This window comes from Caretta caretta, chromosome 1 (assembly GCF_965140235.1).
Source record: "Caretta caretta isolate rCarCar2 chromosome 1, rCarCar1.hap1, whole genome shotgun sequence".
Taxonomy (NCBI): domain Eukaryota; kingdom Metazoa; phylum Chordata; order Testudines; family Cheloniidae; genus Caretta; species Caretta caretta.
Window position 1 is genome coordinate 279108783 of NC_134206.1, and position 25978 is coordinate 279134760.

Consider the following 25978-nt stretch of genomic DNA (forward strand, 5'->3'; position numbering starts at 1 on the left):
TACCAGGTGAGATGTAGAGAACTATATTCAGGTCTCTTTGACCTCTAATTATCCAGTGGTTCACATTTTCCCATGCAAGGTATAAAGGGATCAATCCTGCTTCTAAATGAGGGCTTGACCTAGACATGTATTAAGCACTTTCTATGGCTCCCATTGACTTCAGTCGAAGCTGTGGGTGCTGTGTGCCTTGCAAAATTGAGCCCTAAACCTGTAGCAAAAACTCCCACTGACTTCAGGGGCTGCAGGATCTGAGCTTAAATGAGAGGCCCTTTTGACGTGTGCATTACAAGAATGCAGTCCCTCAGTATTTTCTCTAGAGAACTGTAGGTCACCTTTAAGGGTAATGGAGAAAAAGGATGTGGGTTTAAGAGGGCAGAATCAGCAGTGAGAGGTTTGGGGATAAATGTATGAATCATCTCCAGCAGATAATATGGTGGCATCATTTGATAATTGTTGTAAAAGGTTTTCTGGGTCTGCTCTAATCATTCAAATTCAACTCAAGATGATTCACAACGGAATGACTAAATGTGTAGTGACAATCTCATTTGCAAGGTTTTCATCGAAGCACCTTTTCTCCCGATCTTACAAGTATTATAATTGCTACAGCCTCTGGTATTTCCCCATAAAAAACAAATTAAGGTTTTAATGAAATAAGCAATCTCATTCCAACATACCGAGGGACAGTTACCACGACTTAATATTCCACTGCTAATACCAACTGTGATACATGGGGCGGGGAGTGATTAGCTCCCTTGGATGGACACCCGGCCAGCCAGTTAGCTGTAAAATCCCTCTTGGTCTGTTCTCTGCTTGGGTTAAACAAGCCCACAGGTAAAAGAAAAGGAGTGAGCACATGACCAAAAGAGCCAATGGGAAGGTAGAACTTTTTAAAATTGGGGGGGCAGGGATTTTCCTTTTGTCTGTTCTCTGGGCTGCAGGGACACAGAGCAGCAATGCTATAAGCAGAAATGCTGTGTAAGATTTGAACCAGGTATGGAAAAAGTATCTTCCATACCTAGAAGAAATCATTTGGATAGGGAATTGTTTAGTTAGACGCTATCAGGTTTATTTCTTATTTTGACTTGTGGATCTCCTCTGTGCTAAACCCTGATGCTTTTGTTTGCTTGTAACCTTTAAGCTGGACACCCAAGAAAGCTATTTTGGGTGCTTAATTTTTATAATTGTTTCTTTTAAGATCTAGCAAAAAGCCTAAGATCCATATGTACTTACTTTCTTTTTGTTTTTAATAGAATTTACCTTTTTTAAGAACAGGATTGGATTTTTGGTGTCCTCAGAGGTTTGTGCATATGCTGTTTGATTAGCTGGGGGCAACAGCTAATTTCCTTTATTTTCTTTCTCAACTCTTCCCTGGAAGGGGGAAGAGGAGGGTGAAAGGGCTTCAGGGTACCCCACAGGGAGGAATTCAAGTTCTCCTTCCTAGGTCCAAGGAGGTTTTTTTTTTTGCATTTGGGTGATGGCAGCATTTTCCAAGCCAAGGTCAGAGTAAAGCTGTAACCTTCGGAGTTCAATACAAGCCTGGAGTGGCAAGTATTAATTTTCAGAATCCTTGCGAGCCCACACTTTCTGCACTCAGAGTGACAGAGTGGGGATTCAGCCTTGACACCAACCATCTTCTAAAAACCAAATGAATCAAAGGAATGCTAAATAATTCTCTCTCAATGGTACAGCTTCCTTCACCTCCCCCTTCATGCCAGAATGCACAGGTACACAAATGAATGTGTGTCCAATCGTGAATAAGCTGTCTGGACAGCATGGACAATCCGATCCACTTTATTTAATATGCCTAGAGAGCTGTAGTGTCATTGGAAGTAAGTTTTTAATCATTATAATTTAATCTTGACTTTTGGTTCCCGAAACCTGTCAATATATGTAACAGATGATTCCTCAGACTACAGAGTGAGACACGGTCATTTTTTAAAAAGTAAGGATAGGTATAAGCAGGCAGTTTTGTTTGCTGTATTATATACGCTGTATTGCACAGTTGCCTTGCAGCAGTACCCTTCACTTCTGACTCATCGTAAATAAAAATGTATTCCATTTGTTCACATTTCTTCTTCCCAAACCCTTTGCATTTTGAAGATGGAAATCAAGTAGGCTGTTAACAACACATTCGGAGAGGAAAAAATATTGACATTCAAATTCTAGCCTTCTGTTATTAAAATTGGACTCAACCTGCACACAACTCCATTAGACAAAACGCACTGCAGTTGATTTACAAAAATGAGTGCTAGCGTGAGAGTTCATTAGATTTTTTTTGAATATATTATCCTGATGTCACTTCAACTGTCATACTTGTTTGTACGCAAAGGCAATACATTTACTGTCAATGGCTATCTCCTTCTTGATGGTTAAATTAAGAGCACAATGGAGGATTAATATTGTAGGAGTGTCATTTTTTTTTTTTTTTTTTAACACTGAGGCAGTGAACTTCATAATGGTTTTCAATTGACTGGATCTACCCAAATGAATCACATAAACATCGCAACACTTTTTAGGCTTTTATATTGACATTTTATATCATATCATGGTCCTTTTAGGAGTGGGAAATATTTTTAAAAAGCATGCAGAGAGCACTGTGGGAAAGCTTGTAATGTTAAAAAGTGATGTGCTGCTAATTCACCACTTCTGAAGAGCTTCATAATGGGGAAGAAAGAGACTGAAATTGCTATCATTGACATAGACCCACTTTTCTTCTCATACTCACTGCTTTCCTACAGGTACTCCCGCAGATTCTTGTATTATTTAAAATGTTCATATGTGAAGTGACACCCTCATCCCTATTAGCACCTAGCTCCACTACCTTTTTTAAATTAATTCACCAACTTCAATTTCTTCTAAGTAAATTTTGAGGTCATTTACTTCAAGTATTGTTTTAAGACACAAAAGCAACCTTATTGTGCAAATACAAACCTGCATGTTTTTCACATCTCTAACACATTATGACCCTTCCATATTTCTTCATAATTGTAACAACCACTGAAATGAATCCACTATTGTTCTACCACAAGAGTTAAAAATAGGGCCAGATACTCAGCTAATATGTCAGCTGAATTCCACTGAAGTCAATGGAGGTATGCTAATTTATACCAGTCAGAGGTCTGGTCCAAAAATCAATAGAATTGATTTGCTTGTTTTTATAAAAATAAAGTTTCTTTAGATCTCAAAATTAATTCCCAACTTTTTTTTTTAAACCAAGACTCCTTAAAGCTATCCTTACAAAAGCACGTAGGTCCCAAATACATTTGCCCCCATACATTAGAGCAGGAGTACTTTTACTTTTGTTTAAACAGTGAGTCACCATTAATGTTTGTTTGCGTACCATACAGCAAAACAGTACTGTCCTCCTCTAATTACAAGAGGGAAAGAAAGGATTTTCAAACTACAAAACAAGCTTTTATTCTGACAGGTTCCACATCAGCAACACATTTAGCCAGTTCCTGGCCTTCTCCTTTGTCACCAGAACTGAAGGCCTACTCCTGAAAAGCAGTAAGCACTCAGCTCTCTCTGGAAGTGGATTAATCCCCAAAGTTTCTCAGTGAAACAGCCTATGCTACTCTATATGGTACAAATCTTAGCCCAAGTCTTCAGTCAGAGGTGGTCTGCGTAGAAGGGTATCCAAATGGCTTCTTGTTGGCCTCATCAGGAGTTGGTACTCCTCAGCAACTCGCAGGACATGAAGTTTTCATATTCATTGGCACAGAAACACTTATGTAAACCCCAGTGATGTCTGTCAATACCTTAGAATGTTCCTGTTTCACCAACAAGGATCAGAATTCATAGTATTTGGTACCCAACAACTCGCATGCCTGTGAACATGCATCACATTCAGTGTCAATGAAGACAGAGTTCCTTGAAGCCCAGCCAGCCTCTTTGATTTCTTCCAGTTATAAGCTCCTTACTGTGTTATGAGAAAAGGAGTACTTGTGTCACCTTAGAGACTAACCAATTTATTTGAGCATATGCTTTCGTGAGCTACAGCTCACTTCACTGGATGCATAATACATCCGATGAAGTGAGCTGTAGCTCACGAAAGCATATGCTCAAATAAATTGGTTAGTCTCTAAGGTGCCACAAGTACTCCTTTTCTTTTTGCGGATACAGACTAACACGGGAACTACTCTGAAAACTGTGTTATGAGTAACCATCAATTTTGTGATTTCAAAAAGGGGTGAAGAAAATGTTGATTGTTCTCTTCATCTCATCTGCCATTTCTCAGAAATAGACTGAGGAGGAGAAACAGTGGTTAAAACATAGATGCCCTCACTTTTTCAAGGCCAACAGGTGACCAAGAATGGGCCTGTATTTAGCTATTGTTTAGTTATCCCAGAAGCCCTGTTACAAAGTGCTCTCTTCTCACACATTAAAGTAGGAGGTGGTACCCCGGAGCAACCTAACTACCAGAGTGAAACTTGTCAGCAAGTGTCATCATAGGGTAGGCAGCATCATGCCCATTTCAAAGAGCTCTCACCTCTCGATCAATTAACTGAGAGGGAAGGGGAAGGGGCTAGGACATCCAATTCTGCAAGACAGCAGACCAACAGACACACACACACTCTCTAGGCCAATAGATGAGATGTGTGTAGATGCCCAAATCTGGGATTAATAGGTAAGGATGCAGACACACACCAGGACAGGAACCAATGCCATTTTCTCCCCATTATCCCTCTTAACCACACACACAAAAGCAAAGGGGAAAGAATTAAAGTGCTACCCCTGCCACACACAACCACGATAGAGCAGATGGGAGGCAGGTAGGAGAGTGGGCATCCCCTGTCCCACCCGCCCCCAAAAAAGAAGTGACTCAGTTGTTGCCAAGGAAAGAGGGTAAATTTCAAGAGGGGGTCAAGGACAGCTCCAAGCTTCTCACTTCACTGTGGAAGCCAGGCCATTTTAGCTGCTGGCTTCCACACCACAGAAAAATAGAGAAACTATATGCTGTGTCTACTCAGATCTGTATAGGAGATTCTTTTCTGTGTTTCCCTAAGAAGAGGCAGAAAGTGAGTTTTCTTCTTGCATTTCAATTCTGCCAAATCTTTAAATGAAGGTCCTTAATTTTTACATCATCCCATCAACAATGTAATAAGGTCAGCTGCATTCTGAGAAAAGGGATTGTTAGTGAAACTATGGGTCGTACATTATAGTCAGTGTTGAACTTCCCTGACAGTGAAGAAGATTTTTAATGGAAAGATGTAGAATGCAGAGGAGATATTTCCCACCAGATTGTAACTGTTTTGCAATAGATTAAAATTAGAATGCACTATCTGAGCATCCCTTAAGGGGAAAAAAAAAAACTTGAAAAACAGAATAGATTAGATGCAATTTAAACACACATTTCAGTCAGTTAAGAGTGTTACATTTCTCTGAAACTTTTTAGTTCACTTCTTGTGCCTTCTACCCACCTATTTACAGCAGACACCCAGCAGAGCTGGAAAAGAACTGAATTCCTTAATATTAACCAAAAAGCAGAACTTGAGAAGAAAAGCTGGAATTGAGCATACATATCTCTCCTGTGCTGCTCTCACACATCTGTACTGTGGGGACACCCACTTTGAAGCCCAGAAAAATAAGTTTTCTCTATCTGTGCCTTCATTTGGCATGTTTGAATGCACAAGGCTGGTATTAGTGTTTAATGTATCACTTTGGTAGGCAAAAAAAAAAAAAAAAAAATTGTGGAACAGCTCCACAGAAGGCTAATCCTGCACGTATGATTAGTCAAGTATTAACCAAAGGACTTTGCAACTTAATCAGATCAGTTCATTGATAGGCTGTGCACTGCGAACAATAAATTCCTCTCCCCTCCAAGAAATAACGGAGAGGCTATTGAAGGTCAAGCCAGAGGGGGGAATATTTGCGCAAAATAGACTGAAGCAGACTGGCTCTAGAAAATGAAAAAAGTATTGCCCTTGAAGTCAGTATGTATAGATTATCTGCTGACTAAAGACTTGTCCAAACTGGGGATTTGTTCCGATTACAGGCATCAGTGCATCCACACTGGTATGAACTCTCGGGCAAAGCAGTCCTTAGTGCCATTACAGCTTTCACAGTAGTGAAATCACAATAATCTATGATGCACCAGTGAAAGTGAGAGTCAGAGTGGCAAAATGATCTGTGAAATACAGTATTTGAGCCAGTAGTGAAGCATTCTAGGGCAGCTATTTAATATCCCTAAATGACCTTCATTCCCACCCTTGACAGTCCCCTGGAGTGTAGGGGAATACAAAGGCTTACCAGCCCCGGTAGGTATTATGTACTTATCTTCAGATGGCTGGGATATAAGGAACTCCAACACCTGGAAGGTGCCCATAGATTTAATCAATGGATCCAGGAGGAAGCAAAAGGAGATCTCTGGACACAGCAGGGTGAAGTTGGGTCAGGCTCACCATGGGATAGTCAGAGGAGGATTTGATTTCAAAGATTTCCCACCCTCTAACTAAGCTAAAAGGAGCCTCTCTCAGTGGAATTAACAGACTGTCCAGATGAGGTATGGTATGCAAACCCCATCTCTTATTTCCACCTGATGTTCTCTCCGTTGTTCTTTCTAATGGCTCTTCTTCACAGTGAGCCATCTAGACTGATTGTATTCTGTCTGGTGGGCATTCCTCAGATGTAAACACACTTGTAATTGATACTGTCAATATTCCTAACTTCAGATACAGAAATTATACATGCATACAAATAGGATAATCATATTCAGTAAATCATCACCTTTCCAATGATCTCACATGCCTTTTCTTGCACATAATATACACCTTAGTTATGCCATAATCACATCACAACAATAGCTCTATGAAGAACCAGTTAACTAATGTTTTCATCTGCAAGTATAGATTAGACTCCAAATACTTGTCTGGACAGGGCTATGGTGGGGCCAGTGTTATGGCCAGACCTCATGGAGAACTGCAAGCAAAAATGGGAGAATATCTTTGCTCTAAATAGAACTCTGTCCCCCTCAAGTGGTGGCTAGGCCAGCTAGAGATTCATGAGCCTGTTATAGCCTTGGCTAACAAAGATGTGTCTTTTAGCTCATGCAGTAGAAGCTCATGCATTTATTCCAGTGGCCCCAGGTTTGATCCCTGATGCCAACACCCCCTTGTGGGTTGGCGTTACAAGTGGTGGCCTGTATGGGGAATTCAGGCAATTCAACTGGGAAAGTTTCTGAAGCTCAGGGATGAGCTTCTCTTCCAAGGGGAAGTATATAATCCCTGCTTGCTCAGAGTGGCATTCTGTCCCCTCTAGTGGTGGCTAAATGCCCTAGAGATTGATGAGCCTGCTCCAGATTTGGCTAACAGAGATGTGTATTTTAGGTCATGCGCTAGAGGCTCATGCATTTTTAGCTCCAGAGGTCCAAGGTTTGATCCCTGATGCTGACACTCTTGTGTGGGTCAGTGTTACAAATGGTTACTCTGAGCAAGCAGGGGTTACACACCATACATCCATTGTACAGCACATCAAATTAACCTAGTTTTGGTGCATACTGATGAAGATCAATCCAAACCTGAAGATTTTCTTCACAAATTTGTGGGAAGCATATAAATATTTTACCACTTCTCACCATCGATGGGAAAAACTGATGATTTAAAAATAATCTTCAAACTCTTGCTCGAGACAGTCCAGTTTTGCAAAGGGAAGAGGAATTTGATGATGCACTTCAGGCCCCTGAAGAAGTTGACAGGATTGATGCAACAGATGAAATCTAAAAGGCTTCTGAAGTACGAAGGAGACCTTTACATCCAAAGGTATGCTGCAAGACTAGATGGGCAGCTTGAATGAAAGCCAGTGAGGCGATGCAAGTAAATTTTCAGTGTATAATTGAAAGATTAGAAGATGAAACTGTAACTAAACAATGGAGTAGCGAGGACATACATCGAGTGAAAAGCAACCAGTCTTTGATGGCTTGGATGTCTTACCTCAATCTGTTATGGTGGATAGGATCATAGTTATCATGGCTGCAGCCTCTGAAATCCTTCAATCAAAGAAAATTAACCTGTTCCAAGACCTCTGGATATTTGAGTGCACAGTGAATGAACTCAGTGAACTCAGATCTGAAGAAAAGTATGAGGAAATTGCAAAACCATTTCAGAGCAGGTGGGAAGCAATGGGTTTTGAAAATGCCAACTATCCAAGCCACAAGAAGAGACAGGTATGATACATGAATGATGAATTTGCACACGATTCTGTGTTAAAAGCAAAGGATAACCATCAAAGGAAACATTTCAAGGTCTTAAACAATATGACTACCAAAACTAAAATTCAGTGTGAGGAATTTCAAGAGGTATCTACTCTATTTGGTTTCCTCCATCCCATGCAACTTCAAAATCTAACTTTGACTCTTCTAAAGGAAGAACTTGTTAAACTCATGGGTAAATACTTTTTTTTTTTTAGACTTTGTTCACAAAATTATGTATTTCAAGATGTATTATTACAAAGGACACAGAAGCGTTTATTGCATCACTTGAAATCCAGAGCTATTTTCAGTGTCAAGTTCTCTTGATGTTTTACCAGAAATTGAAGTATTGTGTTGACTTTTTAAGGCATGTCAAAAACTACATGCATTCAACACTATCACAGTTACCACTGAGTGGCCTTGCTCTCCTTGCAATTGAGAAAAACAAAACAGCAAGACTGAAGCTGGACAGCATCACAGAACAATTTGAAAAGGAAAACGTCACTGCGCTGCGATGTTGCAATAATTGGAAACATGCAAGCCAATGCCAGTTGGGGGAGATTCCACTTTTGGTTAGGCCTGTGATTATTTATTTATTTAAATTTTCATCCTTAAAAAAGTCTCAGGTGACGTGATCCTTGGGCCCATGCTGCATGTTTGCTGACCATGCAGTGACCTTTAAACCTGCTGCTGGAGAGAAACTGGAGGACTGAGGAGAGAAATTCACAGTGCAAGTGACTAGTATGAATCTATAAGCAACATTAGAAAAAGGTTGAATAACCAATCTGAACATACAAGGCACTTTACAAATAAGGTACTGTTCACGAAGGTGTACAAGTGTTCAAAATTCACCACCATAGTGCTTTACTGGTAGCTATCTTATACTTTCTCTATTTGCAAAGCCTTTTGTGCAACTTTTTACAACAATACTCAGAGACAGTTTACCCTGGAAACTTCTTCACCACATGTGTGACACTAAGCATGCCTACATTCACATACTACACACTATTTTAATAATCATTATACAAAATATGCCTTGTAAGGAGTCATTTGAAAACTAGTAACTCATTGATCATTAATATTCTTGCATGATGTATGTACTTGGTGGAGAGTAAGAATTATGACTATATGCTGAAATTATAACTAAAGTGTGTGTAAACCAGAATGTCAGGATGAGTTGGTAAACTGGTCTGAACTAGACAAACAAATGTGTTCCAGCCTGGGAAAAGTGATATGAAAGACAATCAGAATGTATCTACATATTGCATGAATAGACCCATAGAGCTAAGGTGTGCAGTAAACATCACACTAACATGGGGGGAAGACGACAGCACGGTGTCTACACCCAGCAGGAGAGAGAAGCTTGGGCCAAGTTTTACTTTCAAAGAATACATTGCAAAGGTTTACTGGTCTATAAAGACAGAGGCCTGAACCTCAAGTGATAAGCAATTGAATCAGCTGATTGTATACAATATTACTGTATTATAAATGTGTATCAAGTGATGTCTTTTCTGAAAGGTAATGACAGGCTGGTGATTAAATATCAGTGTGAACTGTATGTATTAACACTATATAAGGAATTATGGACACAATATTAGGCTGTACAGTCCTCCAGATAGGAGGCAATGTTACATCTATCTATGGTCTCCTATGTAAATTTACCACGGTGGAATCAAACAATGGAAGCCCTATTTACACAGGAATTATACAGGGGAATGGGAAGCCCACAGGAAGGGAAGAACAGCATGAGGTCCTGCTTCTTGAACTTTGGAAGATATAAGAAAGGAGAGAAGCCATCTTAGGCATCCATCACTCGAAAGACACAAGAGAACAGAACTCTTGAAAGCTGGGAATGGAACTCTTGCAAGATGGGTCCTTCAACCCAAGGGCTGAAGTCTCTGGAACTGAATATAGGTGAGAAACCTGTCAAGGCAAACATCTTTCACCTAGAAGTAAGGGAAACCTGCCCCTTGTGCTTTTGTGGAAATTTTTGACTGAAAGAAAGTTAGACATGGCTGGGAAGAAGAATGACTGGTGAGAAACCATCTTGGAACAAAACCTGTATCTTGCTAAATAAAATTTTAGACTTTTAGATGTGTTTTCACTTTCGTTTGCCTGTAACCCTTTCTAACTTTATTCCTTTTACATGGCATCACTTAATCCTATGTATATTGTGTTAATAAATTTGTTTTACTATTAACATAAACCAACTCATTCCTGTGTTTAAATGGAAGGGTGTGTTTACTGTGATGTGCGTTTGGGTCTTCAGAGAAGGAATAAGGTTTCTTTGTTCCTCTAAACTGTCCAAGAGAGGGTTGGACATGACAGAACAGACCATTTTGGGAAGATCTGGGACTTAGAGTGTATTAGAGTCACCATGCAAGTCGTAACTAAGGCGGGTAGAAGGCACAGTGGAGCTTTCGATAGGCTGCTAGGATTACAGCTACCGAACCAGGGCCGTCTAGCACACACACACACTCAGGATGTGACCTGCATGCTAGCAGGCTGACTGAGCGCGGCCCAGGTTGGGAGCTACAGCAGCAAATCACTGAGCGGCACCCAGGATTACAGCAGAAAAGGTGACAACTCCTCACCGGTCTGGATTACACCCTAAACTGCTCTGACAATAAAAAATGCTTAAACAAGTAAAAAGATATTTGCTAAGGGCAGTAAGAACTGGAAGAAATTATTTTACTATAATGTTCAATTACAGCATGGTAAGACTTGAAGGTTACACATTGCCTTATGCATAAAGTCTAGACACAAAGCCCACACTGTCCTTCCACTGGATTCAATCGGCTTTGGATAAGGCCCCATCCAAACATGGGACAAAAGTTTGCAAGAATTTCATTATAGTATTGTTGTTGATTTGCTTAATCAAGGCTTGAAAAAAAATTGACTTTCAAGTCACTACAAAAGTTTTTTTCTCCTGCTGATAATAGCTCATCTTAATTAATTAGCCTCTTACAGATTGTATGGCAACTTCCACCTTCTCTGTATGTGTGTGTATATATATCTTCTTACTGTATGTTCCATTCTATGCATCCAATGAAGTGGGCTGTAGCCCACGAAAGCTTGTGCTCTAATATATTTGTTAGTCTCTAAGGTGCCACAAGTCCTCCTGTTCTTTTTGTAGATACAGACTAACATGGCTGCTACTCTGAAACCTGCAGCAAGTGAGACCCCCTACCCCTCAGAGTGACATCTGCAGTACTTATCCGTTCTTACAAGGTCCCTCATTTTACTTTTAACCTTTAAATACTTAACTGATCGTGAAGTTTATTTTCCTTACTAAATAAAGACATTTCAGACATCTTATAAAAAAAGAGAAAGGACTTAAGAAGTCAAGTTTGTGCAAGGAAAGCAGGAGATACAAAGGAGTAAGAGTAACTGTGAAAGCCTTTGTAAAGCTGAAGACTTTTCATTTTGCTTTTTCAATGCTGCAATACGAGGGCTACCCATAAACTAACTCTTGTATGTACTAACTCTTACACCACATATGATCAATTCAGACAACTGAAAGTGAGCTTCCATAGCCACCTTTTTGTTTGTTTGTTTTTGGTATGCAAATAATTCTCCCACTCTGCCTAAAAGACACATGGACATCACAATTGTTAAACACTTACAGAAAAGTTTTATCCAATGCCATTATCAATGGGGCGAGTCCTGTAAGCCCTTAATACCCACTGAACTCAGTCGTTTAAGGTGCTCAACACATTACAGCAGTGTTTCCCAAACGTGGGACGCCGCTTGTTCAGGGAAAGCCCTGGCGGGCCTGGACGGTTTGTTTACCTGCCGCGTCCACAGGTTCGGCCGATCACGGCTCCCACTGGCCGAGGTTCGCTGTGCCAGGCCAATGGGGGCTGCGGGAAGCAGCGGCCAGTATGTCCCAACAAATCTCAACATACTGAAGAGTACGAAATTATTCTATTCAAATTTTTGGAAGCTATTTTATACTTTCGGTCTTCTATGTCCCCACTAAAGTGCGTGAATTCAGCGGCTTGCGTCCACAGTACCAAGGCCTGTATCGAATGTCGGAGCGGTGCTGTCAAGGTTCCTTCCCCACTCTGAACTCTAGGGTACAAATGTGGGGACCTGCATGAAAGACCCCCTACGCTTTTTCTTACCAGCTTAGGTTAAGAACTTCCTCAAGGTACAAAACTTTGCCTTGTCCTTGAACCCTATGCTGCCACCACCAAGTGTGTTAAACAAAGAAGAGGGAAAGAGACCACTTGGAGATATCTTCCCCCCAAAATATCCCCCCAAGCCCTACACCCCCTTTCCTGGGGAAGGCTTGATAAAAATCCTCACCAATTTGCATTGGTGAACACAGACCCAAACCCTTGGATCTTAAGAACAAGGAAAAAACAATCAGGTTCTTAAAAGAAGAATTTTAATTAAAGAAAAAGTAAAAGAATCACCTCTGTAAAATCAGGATGGTAAATACCTTACAGGGTAATCAGATTCAAAACACAGAGAATCCCCCTAGGCAAAACCTTAAGTTACAAAAAGACACAAAAACAGGAATATAAACATTCCATTCAGCACAGCTATTTTACCAGCCATTTAACAAAAGGAAATCTAACACATTTCTAGCTAGATTGCTTACTAACTTTTTACAGGAGTTCTGAAGAGCATTCCTGATCTGTTCCCAGCAAAAGCATCACACAGACAGATAGATCCTTTGTCCCCACCTCCCCCTCCCCCCAGCTTTAAAAGTAACTTGTCTCCTCATTGGTCATTTTGATCAGGTGCCAGCGAGGTTATCCTAGCTTCTTAACCCTTTACAGGTGAAAGGGTTTTGCCTCTGGCCAGGAGGGATTTTATAGTTCTGTATACAGAAAGGTGGTTACCCTTCCCTTTATATTTATAACAGGTGCACTGTGTGTAGCTATCCCACAGTTCCCACAGTCCCCGCCGCCCATTGGAATTCTGGGTTAAGCTCCCAGTGCATGATGGGGCAAAAACATTCTCGTGGGTGTTTCTGGCTGTGTGTAGTCAGAAAGCCACGGGAGACAATCGTTTCACACCTTTTTGGCGTTCAGACGCCATGCTGCTTTCAGCAGACAGTGCACTGCTGCTCTCCTGCTACTATGAATCCACCTCTCATTTCCTCTCATCTTCCTATGTAATCTCTACTATCTACTCTCTCTCTTCCTCATCGAACGCTTCTGCTGCCAAATCTGCTCGGCCATCGTGAACTGAGCAGCACAGCTTCTGCCGCCAATTCTGCTCTCCTGCTATTGCCGCGCTTCAGAGCTTCTCCATGTTGTCTGTCCTGGACTCCCACCTTTGTGAAAGCCACAGAAGACAACCATTTTCTGCCGTCGTTCGGCTACCGTGAACCAAACAGCACAGCTTCCCCTACCACTCTGCTCTCCTACTTTTCGCACTCTTTTCCCAGGATTACCCATGCAGGCGCCATAGCCATGGAGCCCGATCAGATCTCCGCTGCAGTTTTGACCACTGTAAATACCTCACGTATTATCCAGCAGTACATGCAAAAACTGGGCGAGGAAGCGATGACAGCGCGATTACTATACTGATGAGGACATGGACACAGACGCCACAGCATGTGGCGACTGGGAGATCATGGTGCTGTTGGGCCAGGTTCATGCTGTGGAACGCTGATTCTGGGCCCAGCAAACAAGCACAGACTGGTGGGACCGTATAATGTTGTGGGTATGGGATGATTCCCAGTGGCTGAGAAACTTTCGTATGCATAGGCCGCTTTCATGGAACTTTGTGACTTGCTGTCCCCTGCCCTGAAGCGCAAAAATACCAAAATGAGAGCAGTCCTCACAGTTCAGAAGCGAGTGGCCATAGCCCTGTGGAAGCTTGCAATGCCAGACAGCTACCAGTCAGTCAGGAATCAGTTTGGAGTGACTTACTGTGGGGGCTGCTGTGCTGCAAGTAGCCAGTGCAATCATTGACCAGCTGCTATCAAGGGTAGTGACTTTGGGAAACGTGCAGACCATTGTGAATTACTTGAATGCGCTGGGGTTCCCTAACTGTCGCAGGGCAATAGACGGAACGCATATCCCTATCTTGGCCCCGGAACATGGGGGCGGCCAGTAAATAAACCGCGGGGGTACTTTTCCATGGTGCTGCACGCACTGGTGGATCACAAGGGACGTTTCACCGACATCAATGTGGGATGCCAAGGAAAGGTGCATGACGCTCACATCTTCAGGAATTCTGGCCTGCTTGAACAGCTGCAGGAAGAAACTTACTTCCCAGACCAGAAAATAACTGTTGGGATAATGCCTATAGCTATCCTCGGGGACCCAGCCTACCCCCTAAATGCCATGGCTCATGAAGCCGTACACAGGCACCCTGCACAGTAGTAAGGAACAGTTCAACTTTCGGCTGAGCAAGTGCAGAATGGTGGTAGAATGTGTGTTTGGAAGCGCGCTGGCGCAGTTTACTGACTCCGTTAGATCTCAACACAACCAATACTCCAATTGTAACTGCTGCTTGTTGTGTGCTCCACAATATCTGTGAGAGTAAGGGGGAGACATTTATGGCAGGGTGGGAGGTTGAGGCAACTCGCCTGGTGGCCAGTTCTAATCAACCTGTTGTCTGGCTGTGTGAAAGAGTCACAATTGTTTAAAAAACGTTCTTTATTATTTGTTGCACAAAACTTTGAGAGAAATCAGAAACTAGACGGGGGGGAGGGGTATTGGGTTAGGGGAGTGGAGGAGGAGAGAAGGACAAGTCCAGAAAACAAGTCAAAATTTAGGATATGCCAGCTTTCTGCTGCTTGTGCAATCCTCTGGGGTTGACTGCGTGGGTCCCCGTAGCCTCCTCACCTCCCCCCGCCCCTGTCATGTTCTTGGGCATCTGGGTGAGGAGGCTACGGAACTTGGGGAAGAGGGAGGGTGGTTATTCAGGGGCTGCAGCAGCAGTCTGTGGTCTTGCTGCCTTTCCTACATTTGATCCACCATACAGGGGAGCATGTCAGTTTGCTCCTCCATGAGCTTGACCATAGCATCCTGCCTGCTCTCATCGCGCACGTCCCTCCTCTCTTCGTATTCATGTAACACTTTACGCAACTCCGCAATTGTTTGCCTCCACACATTCAACTGGACCCTATCAGGGTGAAAGGACTACCTGAGCTCAGCAAACATGTCGTCCCGAGTTTGTTTTTTCTGCCTTCTAATCTGGACCAGCCTCTGGGACGGAGTAGATAGGGGCTGCGTTGAAACATTTGCACCTGCTGCAGGAGGACAAAAAGGGAGGGTAGTATTTTAAAAGATACATTTTAGAGAACAAAGGGGACACTCCCTCTCAGTGAAACAGGCAATTCATAGTACACAGCACATGTTCTTTCTGTACAAGGTCTCATTTTGCCTCTTATACTGAAGTGCCTGCCACTTTGGTGTGAGTAAGCCATCACATGCGGCCAGGCAACAGAATTCAGCTTGCAGGCAGCCTGCGGGCTCTCTGGGATGATAGCTTCACACAACACCCTCCCCCACACCCACACACCCTGCAGGGCTCCAATGAGGCTCTGAGCAGGGATGAGCCCTTTAAACTAAACGCAAACAGCCCAGCATAGCTGGGTTCCCCCCACCCCCATTGCGTGGCTCCGATCAAGCTCTCACCTCACCAGAAGTGCCTTCTTCAGAGTCCGGGAGCATGCCTTGGGAGTTGGGGGAGGCTATTGGCTCCAGCGTTAAGAACAGTTCCTGGCTAGGTGGGGGAAACAGATTCCACACTTGCCGCATGTGCACTGTCCTCCTCTTCCTCCTCGTCCTCCAAAAACTCATCCTCCTCGCTCCATGCTACTCCCCCCTTGCAGGTGTCCACAGACAGTGGTGGGGTAGTGGTGTCGTCACCCCCCATAATTGCACGCAGCTCATGGTAGAAGCGGCATGTATGGGGCTGGGACCCAGAGCACTCGTTTGCCTACCTGGCTTTTTGGTACCCTTGCCTGAGCTTCTTCATTTTTGTACGACACTGCTCTGTGTCCCTGGACTAGCCTCTTTCCGTCATGGCCCTGGAGACTTTAACATACGCATTTGCGTTTCTTTTTTTGGAACATAGGTCTGCCATAACAGATTCGTCTCCCCAATATGCAATGAAATCCAGCACCTCCGTTCGGACCATGCTGGAGTTCGTCTGCAAATCCGGGACTGCATGGTCTCTTGAGATGGTGGACTGTGCTGCTGGTCGCCTGTGATGGTGGACTGTGCTGCTGGTCGCCTGTGCTGATGGTGACCAAACAGGAAATTCAAAAGCTCCCAGGGCTTTTACTGCCTACTTGGCTAGTGCATTGGAGTTGAGAGTATTGTCCAGAGCGGTCACAAGGGAGCATTCTGGGATAACTCGCGGAGGCCAATAATGTCAAATTGCATCCACAGTACCTGTAACTCGGAACTGCGATCTCAATTTTAGCGCTACTCCACTTGCCGAGGTGGAGTACAGAAATCTGAGTAAAGAGCCCTTTAAATCAAAAAAACTGGTTTGGTTGTGTGGACGGAACCGGTTTTATTTTGAGGTAACTCGGCTAATTCTGAAATAACCGGTTTCAGAGTAACAGCCGTGTTAGTCTGTATTCGCAAAAAGGAGTACTTGTGGCACCTTAGAGACTAACCAAATTATTTGAGCATAAGCTTTCGTGAGCTACCACTCACTTCATCAGATGCACACTGTGGAAAGTTTAGAAGATTATATACACACAAAGCATGAAAAAATACCTCCTCCCACCCTACTCTCCTGCTGGTAATAGCTTATCTAAAGTGACCACTCTCCTTACAATGTGTATGATAATCAAGGTGGGCCATTTCCAGCACAAATCCAGGGTTTAACAAGAACGTCTGCGGGGTGGGGGGGGTAGCAAAAAACAAGGGGAAATAGGCTACCTTGCATAATGACTAAGCCACTCCCAGTCTCTATTCAAGCCTAAGTTAATTGTATCCAATTTGCAAATGAATTCCAATTCAACAGTTTCTCGCTGGAGTCTGGATTTGAAGTTTTTTTGTTGTAAAATAGCGACTTTCATGTCTGTAATTGCGTGACCAGAGAGATTGAAGTGTTCTCCGACTGGTTTATGAATGTTATAATTCTTGACATCTGATTTGTGTCCATTTACTCTTTTACGTAGAGACTGTCCAGTTTGACCAATGTGCCAGCAATGCCCCTCTGCCATTTCATGATGGCATATATCACACTGGTGGATGTGCAGGTGAACGAGCCTCTGATAGTGTGGCTGATGTTATTAGGCCCTGTGATGGTGTCCCCTGAATAGATATGTGGGCACAGTTGGCAACGGGCTTTGTTGCAAGGATAGGTTCCTGGGTTAGTGGTTTTGTTGTGTGGTGTGTGGTTGCTGGTGAGTATTTGCTTCAGGTTGGGGGGCTGTCTGTAGGCAAGGACTGGCCTGTCTCCCAAGATTTGTGAGAGTGTTGGATCATCCTTCAGGATAGGTTGTAGATCCTTAATAATGCGTTGGAGGGGTTTTAGTTGGGGGCTGAAGGTGACGGCTAGTGGCGTTCTGTTATTTTCTTTGTTAGGCCTGTCCTGTAGTAGGTGATTTCTGGGAACTCTTCTGGCTCTATCAATCTGTTTCTTCACTTCCGCAGGTGGGTATTGTAGTTGTAAGAATGCTTGATAGAGATCTTGTAGGTGTCTGTCTCTGTCTGAGGGGTTGGAGCAAATGCAGTTGTATTGCAGAGCTTGGCTGTAGACGATGGATTGTGTGGTGTGGTCAGGGTGAAAGCTGGAGGCATGTAGGTAGGAATAGCGGTCAGTAGGTTTCCGGTATAGGGTGGTGTTTATGTGACCATTGTTTATTAGCACTGTAGTGTCCAGGAAGTGGATCTCTTGTATGGACTGGACCAGGCTGAGGTTGATGGTGGGATGGAAATTGTTGAAATCATCGTGGAATTCCTCAAGGGCTTCTTTTCCATGGGTCCAAATGATGAAGATGTCATCAATATAGCGCAAGTAGGGGCGTTAGGGGACGAGAGCTGAGGAAGCATTGTTCTAAATCAGCCATAAAAATGTTGGCATACTGTGGGGCCATGCGGGTACCCATAGCAGTGCCGCTGATCTGAAGGTATACATTGTCCCCAAATGTAAAATAGTTATGAGTAAGGACAAAGTCACAAAGTCCAGCCACCAGGTTAGCCGTGACATTATCGGGGATAGTGTTCTTGACGGCTTGAAGTCCATCTTTGTGTGGAATGTTGGTGTAGAGGGCTTCTACATCCATAGTGGCCAGGATGGTGTTATCAGGAAGATCACCGATGGACTGTAGTTTCCTCAGGAAGTCAGTGGTGTCTCGAAGGTAGCTGGGAGTGCTGGTAGTGTAGGGCCTGAGGAGGGAGTCTACATAGCCAGACAATCCTGCTGTCAGGGTGCCAATGCCTGAGATGATGGGGCACCCAGGATTTCCAGGTTTATGGATCTTGGGTAGTAGATAGAATATCCCAGGTCGGGGTTCCAGGGGTGTGTCTGTGCGGATTTGATCTTGTGCTTTTTCAGGGAGTTTCTTGAGCAAATGCTGTAGTTGCTTTTGGTAACTCTCAGTGGGATCAGAGACGTTCTTGTTAAACCCTGGATTTGTGCTGGAAATGGCCCACCTTGATTATCATACACAATGTAAGGAGAGTGATCACTTTAGATAAGCTATTACCAGCAGGAGAGTGGGGTGGGAGGAGGTATTTTTTCATGCTTTGTCTGTATATAATCTTCTAAACTTTCCACAGTATGCATCTGATGAAGTGAGCTGTAGCTCACCAAAGCTTATGCTCAAATAAATTGGTTAGTCTCTAAGGTGCCACAAGTACTCCTTTTCTTTTTCTGAAATAACCACGCATTGTAGACCAGGCCGGTAAATCTCCAGGTTTTATTCAATCTGGTGGAAACCTGCACAGTCTCCACGCTGCTTATACCAAAATGAAGAAGGGTGGAACAACACACTTGTAAAAAATATTAAGAGGAATTTACAAGCAAGCATTTGAATTTTCAATTTTAGGTTTTATTTTAGAGAGGTGGAGGCAGAGAACATCTTTAAAGTAAAACAGTTACATCATATATTCAGCTGGACCTGCATCTGGAAAGTAATGAATCCAGGGGAGGAATTTTTGAAAGGCAGGTAATAAGTTGACTATCAATATCTAGAAAATACTGCAGGACAGCTGTTTTAATTATCAGAAATACAGCCTTCTTCACCCTTCCAACAATGCACTTTGTGTAATAAATTGATTCTGGATCAGTTCATAGTCACATGCCCAGTCTAAAATCCATAATTAAGGTCATCAATATTCACAGCTGAAGTGGAAAATGCATTTTATAAATGTAAGTACTGGTTTGTCTGAAGATACTGAACTACATAAAAGAAACCTTTTATTTATAGAAAAAGGATGGTTCAAAAATCCAACAGAGAGCCAAAAATCATAAGAACCTTTAAACAAAATGTTTGTTTCCTGGACAGCAAGGCACCATTTAAAATACAAAATGTTCCATAAAACCCTGCCCACCATTCCTGCAATGCAGAAAGATCAGCCTGCCAGTTCTACATTATTAGTTCTGCTGTTAAATAGTCTGATTCTCCCCCAGGCACCCACTGAAGATACTCATTGTAGTTCACCACTAAGCACAGTTAGAGTCACAATCAAATCCAAGCCTAAGCCCCTCTACAAACAAGCACTTTTTCCTCCTTCTAGCACTCATGCCTGGGAATGAAATGTAACTGTAAAGTGCAAATCAGTATCATTAAGCCATACTATACTTTCTGGAGCCCCAAATACATGGTTGGTACTGATGATACCACATTCCCAGTGCGCCAATGGGTGAATGCCACTTTATCCCTTAGCCACAAATGCCAATACTCTGCAGTTATTTGAAACAAGGCTACAGCCCTTACATTTAATTGGTCATGTTGGGGCATGAACCCTCACCCCTTCAGCATGGAACTGCTCTTGGTAAAGCTAACAGTCTCTGTGGAAATACCCAGCCATGGAATCTAGAGATAGCCCTTACCTTATTACTGACAGGGTAAGGTTATATTACCTCTGCACCTCCAGCTTACTACGGGGATTATAGTATATCTGTTGAGTCCACTAATAACATGCATTTTATACAAGCTTGTTGCTTTCCATGGGTTGTCCCATTTTTTAATTTTGGGTGTGTAAGAATGTCTGTGTAATGTGAAACAGAAATTGTTGGTCCTTGTATTCACCAAAGCAGCTTATTAGCTTTGTTATCACCCAGCTACTACAGGCATAAAGCAGGAAAGGCTGTTACAGGAAGAAAGATCAGATTCAAAAGAGGACTTTAAAAAATAAATAAGATGGAAATAAAGTTTAATGATGACGTACAAAGCAAAAAAATAAGTTAGGCTTGTGCCTTTTTTGTGCTTCTTTAGGATTCACAGCAATGACATGAATTTTTGTTTTTGTCTGCTTTAGGGTTCTTTTCTGCCTTTTTTACATTAAAAATTCAGCATTGCTGGCACTAGAAGATTCAGACTAAAGAAATAGTGAAATGACTACAGTGAAGAGTCAACAGGCAAAGCTGAGTGACTAAGGGGAAGCAATTGTTAGTCAAACTGTTTAGAACTCTTTTAAAAGAAGAGAAGCCTACTTACCTTCTATGGATAAGTGAGGTCTTTAATAAAAGGTACAAACACATCCCTTCTATTATGGTGCCAGAACTCACAGTATACACCCTTCAGACTTCGAAAGACTCCTCGAGCAATTCCAGGGAATTTAGTTTACACTAGAATCGCTGCAGCGCTGCTAGCGCAGATGCCCTATGCCGACGGGAGAGAGCTCTCCTGTTGGCATAATTACTCCACCTCCCTAAGTGGCAGTAGTTATGTCAGCGGGAGAGCTTCCCCTGCCAACACAGAGCTATCCACACCGGGACTTAGGTCGCTGTAACTTACTTTGCCCAGGGGGGTTGCTTTTTCACACCCCTGAAGTTATACTGAAGTAAATGTGAGGGTGTATAAGTCCAAAGTTTGACATTCCTGATCATTATAAAGTGTGACAAAGTTCCTCCTCTACCTTGGTGGGGCTTGCGCTCATTGGCAGATTTGCTCATCTTGGAGCTTCACAGTAGCCCTCAGTTTGGCTGTTTTCATGAACCCACAGTCCAGGTCAACTCCTCCTGTGTCTGATCAGGAGTTGGGAGGTTTGGGGGGAACCCAGGCCGGGCCCACCCTCTACTCTGGGTTCCAGCCCAGGGCTCTGTGGAATGCAGCTGTCTAGAGTGCCTCCTGGAACAGCTGTGCGACAGCTACAACTTCCTGGGCTACTTCCCCATGGCCTCCTCCCAACACCTTCTTTATCCTTTATCCATAGGACCTTCCTCCCGGTGTCGGATAATGCTTCTACTCCTCAGTCCTCCAACAGTATGGGTTCTCACTCTCAGCTCCTAGCACCTCTTGCTCCCAGCTCCTTACACACGCACCACAAACTGAACTGAGCTCCTTTTTTAAACCCAGGTGCCCTGATTAGCCTGCCTTAATTGATTCTAGCAGCTTCTTTGATAGGCTGATTAGAACACCTATAGCCAGTCTGTCTTAATTGTCTCCAGAAGGTTCCTGATTGTTCTGGAACCTTCCCTGGTACCTTATCCAGGGAAAAGGGACCTACTAAACCTGGGGCTAATATATCTGCCTTCTATTACTCTCCTGTAGCAGCACATATACTAAAATTGGAACGATACAGAGAAGATTAGCATGGCCCCTGCGCAAGGATGACACACAAATTCGTGAAGCGTTCCATATTTAAAAAAAAAAAATTACTCTCCTGTAGCCATCTGGCCTGACCCTGTCACAAAAGGTAAAGACCACCAATAGGAAATTTTAACCAGAACATTTCAGGTCTTCTTTATACCTAGAAAAGTAAAAGGCACAGCCCTGAGAATGAAAATATCAACTCCTCAGCGTCACTAAAGGCTTTGATGAGATATAAAATAGATTCTTTCCATGGCTTTCTGAATTATGGAGAGAAATTGAGAGGTGGAGATTCAGATACATTTTAAATACTTTGTTACTTACTGCTCTTTTAAACATTACTGTAATTAGATACTATTCTGAATTAGGCAGAGTTGCATGTTTTAATTACATTTCAGTTGTTGCTCTCCTAATTAGGGTTTACATTCCAACTTCTTCCAATGTTAAGACACCTAACCATGCAGTTCTAATGAGTAGTTCTAGTACATGTGATGTTTTCCATCAAAATAATGTTTTTCCCAAGCCAACATCCCAGTTCTAGATTTCTATTACTCTGTCAGTATCCATAGCACCAGGCCATTGAAAATGAAAAACAAGTGAAGTCTTTCCCTAACTTTTTATACTTTTTCTCCCCACCCCAAAAAAGGCCATGATTCTGCAAATGCACACTTGCCCAACTTTACACGCGAGTAATCTCATTGACTTCAACAGAACTATTTACAAATGTAAAGTTAAATATGTGCATAAGCATTTGAAGTTCATGATTCTGCATTTACAAGCAATTGTGGGTGGGGACTAATAAAGTGTTTGTATAATCTCTAGGACACCTGGGCCTGGCTCCTAAATGGGGCTCTGACTGTCACCATACCAGAAGGTAATAAATTTGAAGGCATACAGTCCTTGCTTAAAATGCCAATGCAAAAATAGCTTATTTTTTAAATTATTGACTTGAGACAAGGCCTAGCACCAGGACAAATTTCTTAAAAGTTGGATTGGACTCTTCTTGATAATAGCTACCTTAGCTGGTATGGCAACAGCATTCCAACTATGACACCGAAGTGAGCTATGAAAAGATACTACTAAAAAAAGCCATTAGCCTTTTCTACATGGTCACAGCACATGCTTTCATAAAATAGTTTATTATTATTGTCCTTGAGATATTCTACCGTTATATAAAACATAACTTGAATTGTTCCATCAGAGCGCTACCTTGACCTCCAGCTGTGTTTAGCAACATTGCATTGTAACAACCTACAGTAAAGTTCAAATCCTGAGGTAACTGCCTCTGCAGTTATCGTTTCATTGAATTTGTAAATTATTTCCTTCTTCAGCTTCAGGTAAGCATGCATATATTTGCAAAAAGAAAAGGAGTACTTGTGGCACCTTAGAGGCTAACCAATTTATTTGAGCATGAGCTTTCGTGAGCTACAGCTAGTGAGCTGTAGCTCACGAAAGCTCATGCTCAAATAAATTGGTTAGTCTCTAAGGTGCCACAAGTCCTCCTTTTCTTTTTGCAAATACAGACTAACACGGCTGTTCCTCTGAAACATGCATATATTGTAACTGAGTAACTATGCTGACTGGGGCTGTGAGTGTGACACCCACAGACAGGCCCTAGAGGGTGTGACAAACCCAAAAGATCCTTGTCTCATGAAGTAACTCTGAGACGAAGAAAAAGAGTGTTTGCTTCCTAGTTTGGGGATATGTAAGCTATTTGAACGAACAGCAGCAGGAGAAACTACTCCTGCACCCTCTTTCAGTAATAAATAGATGTTACGTTGGCAAACTGAACTCATGCCAGTATTATTCCAAGGACTCCGCATGGCTGTTCAAACCCACCAATAAAGGAGACTCGGAGGTCATGTAACAATCCATAGTGGGTGCAAATCAACCAAAGTCAATGGAACTTTATCAGGGATGGATTTATCCCCAGTATTCTATATAGGATGAAGTGCCACACACACAAACTGCAGCAGCAGCTGCAAATGTTGCATGAGAAGTTAAGAGATATGCTATCCCAGTGGAGGAAAACCTGAGCACACAAGATTTGCTGAGCTGCACAGGAATATGGAGCTCATATTGTCAATTAATTTCCCAGGTTCTGCAACTCTAGCTTATCCCTGTCCATTCGCCATGCCCACACCAATGTGGTTATGCAGTCTGAAGGAGATCATGTGTCTTCCCCACTCCATCCCTGCAAGAAATGTGGCGGAGGCTGACACCACCCTTGGGAAGGAGACAGTTTTAAAATCTCGCAGGGGCCTGGATAGCAGTTTCTGGTTGGGCCTGTAGTCTCGTCACACATTCATCGATTGCTCATTCGTCAGAGCCAACCTCCACCTCTTGCTGAGGGCACCTGGGACCTGGCTCCATAGCTCATGAAGTAACTGGACTCGTAAACCAGGGATTTCAAGTTCACACAACTTAACTGGCACTGTGAAGCCTCTAAGGAGAGAGGCAGGATGCAGCAAAGAATATCCATGTAATCTGGCAAACTAGGGGACGTACCAGCCTTTAAAATGGTTTTCCTCAGGACAGAGCAAGATAGATCCTTAAAATGTATCCCAAAGTAAAGTCGTTTGAAAGTAAACTCCAGCAGCCATATCCAAGAGCCCTCAATGTTTGCCTCTTTATGAAAGTTCATCTTACAAGAGAGCAGACTACAACTGCAGCTCCTATACATTCCACCATTTTTACCAAGTTTGTCATAAATGTCAATTGATAACATTGTTTGCACATGTAGTATTGTGTATCAGTTTGCATAGTCACACAAAGGATTGTCAGCTTGCAGGAGGACTCTGTGCTAACTGCTTGGTCACAGTATTCATTTACATTTAATAAGATTCCTTAAAAACATGGGGAATTGTGTTTATCTAAACCTCCTGGGATTACGGGGGGCATTAGTTCAGTGATATTTCTAGCCAAGAAACATGAAACTAGGCTCTGCAAAGCTAGCTGTACATGTGCCACATATATGACAGATTGATCTATTAAGACAAACAACTCTGTATATTGCATTCATTTTTACCAAATTTTATGTGCCAGTGACAATTTACACAAGTTGAGGATATGCCCCAGGGTTTTTTACTTTAAAGTGCAGTAGGAAATCTATTAATTTATTATACCTCAACTGCTGTAAGCATCATGTTAAAAGCCAAACATTACAAAACTTCTAAGGATTCAGAAGTAGACACTATTTTTTAACCTGCAGCTTCTGTTTAGGTTTTTGGGGGTTACTTAAAGAAGAATCACATTACTGACTTCTTTTGAATAAGGAAAGATGACAATATTAATACTAATTCCTTGTGTGTCTTTATGCCAAAAATAATTTTAAAAAAATATTACAAGAACAACCACACGCCACAAACATTTTCCCTACTTCATTATTTAGGACAAGCAGAACATGTTATGAATTGTAGTTATTTATGTTTAACATACTGTATTATATTTGCTTATGGCCAAAAGGTCTATCAGTTTCCCCACCTTGGCTGTCAGTCATTCAACAGCAACTCAGCTCAGACTTCAAAATGAGTCTTATTCTTGTTTCCTTGCAGGGCCTCAGTCTTGCAAACAATTAGCAATGTGCCTAACTTTAAGCACCAAAACAGTCCCACCTAATGCAGTTGGTGAAACTGTGCCCTTATTTAAGTCAGTACGTGTATAGTTGACTTCAGAGGGACCAGAATTTCATCCACTGGGAGTACTAACATGTGAGAAGTTGGACGTATGCCCAACTGCTTACAGTGCCAAGGCCTAGGCTGCCAGGTTCTCTCTTTCCTGACTCACACTCAGCAACTACAGAACAGTTTCCTTAAATCTTGACCTGGATGGCATCAGTGTCTAATGAGATGGCCACCAGCGAAAATTACTACATCTTCCTTGGAATTCACTTCTTGGAAGCTACGAGGTGAGCCATCATCCTCCCCAACACAGATTTAGAATCCAACATTTCAGTAACCTAAAGTTAAGATATCCCCCATTTGAGAACACACAGTGCCTCTGCTTAGACGTTAGGCCACTTACTAATTTGTATAGTACAGTTCATTTCAAGTATGTTTTTCTTTAACTACAACAGTATTAAGGTCCAATTAATTCTAAAT

General features: G+C 42.5%; 1 protein-coding gene and 1 non-coding gene across 6 annotated transcripts in view; one reads left to right on the forward strand and one right to left on the reverse strand.

The window, feature by feature from the left end:
* TMTC2 (transmembrane O-mannosyltransferase targeting cadherins 2) overlaps positions 1 to 25978 on the reverse strand; it is a 379312-nt gene that overhangs the window by 335296 nt on the left and 18038 nt on the right. The gene's annotated exons all lie outside the window — the stretch shown is intronic.
* On the forward strand, positions 21826 to 21933 carry LOC125630738 (U6 spliceosomal RNA). The gene has a single exon (XR_007354780.1). It is a non-coding gene; the product is annotated as a U6 spliceosomal RNA (small nuclear RNA).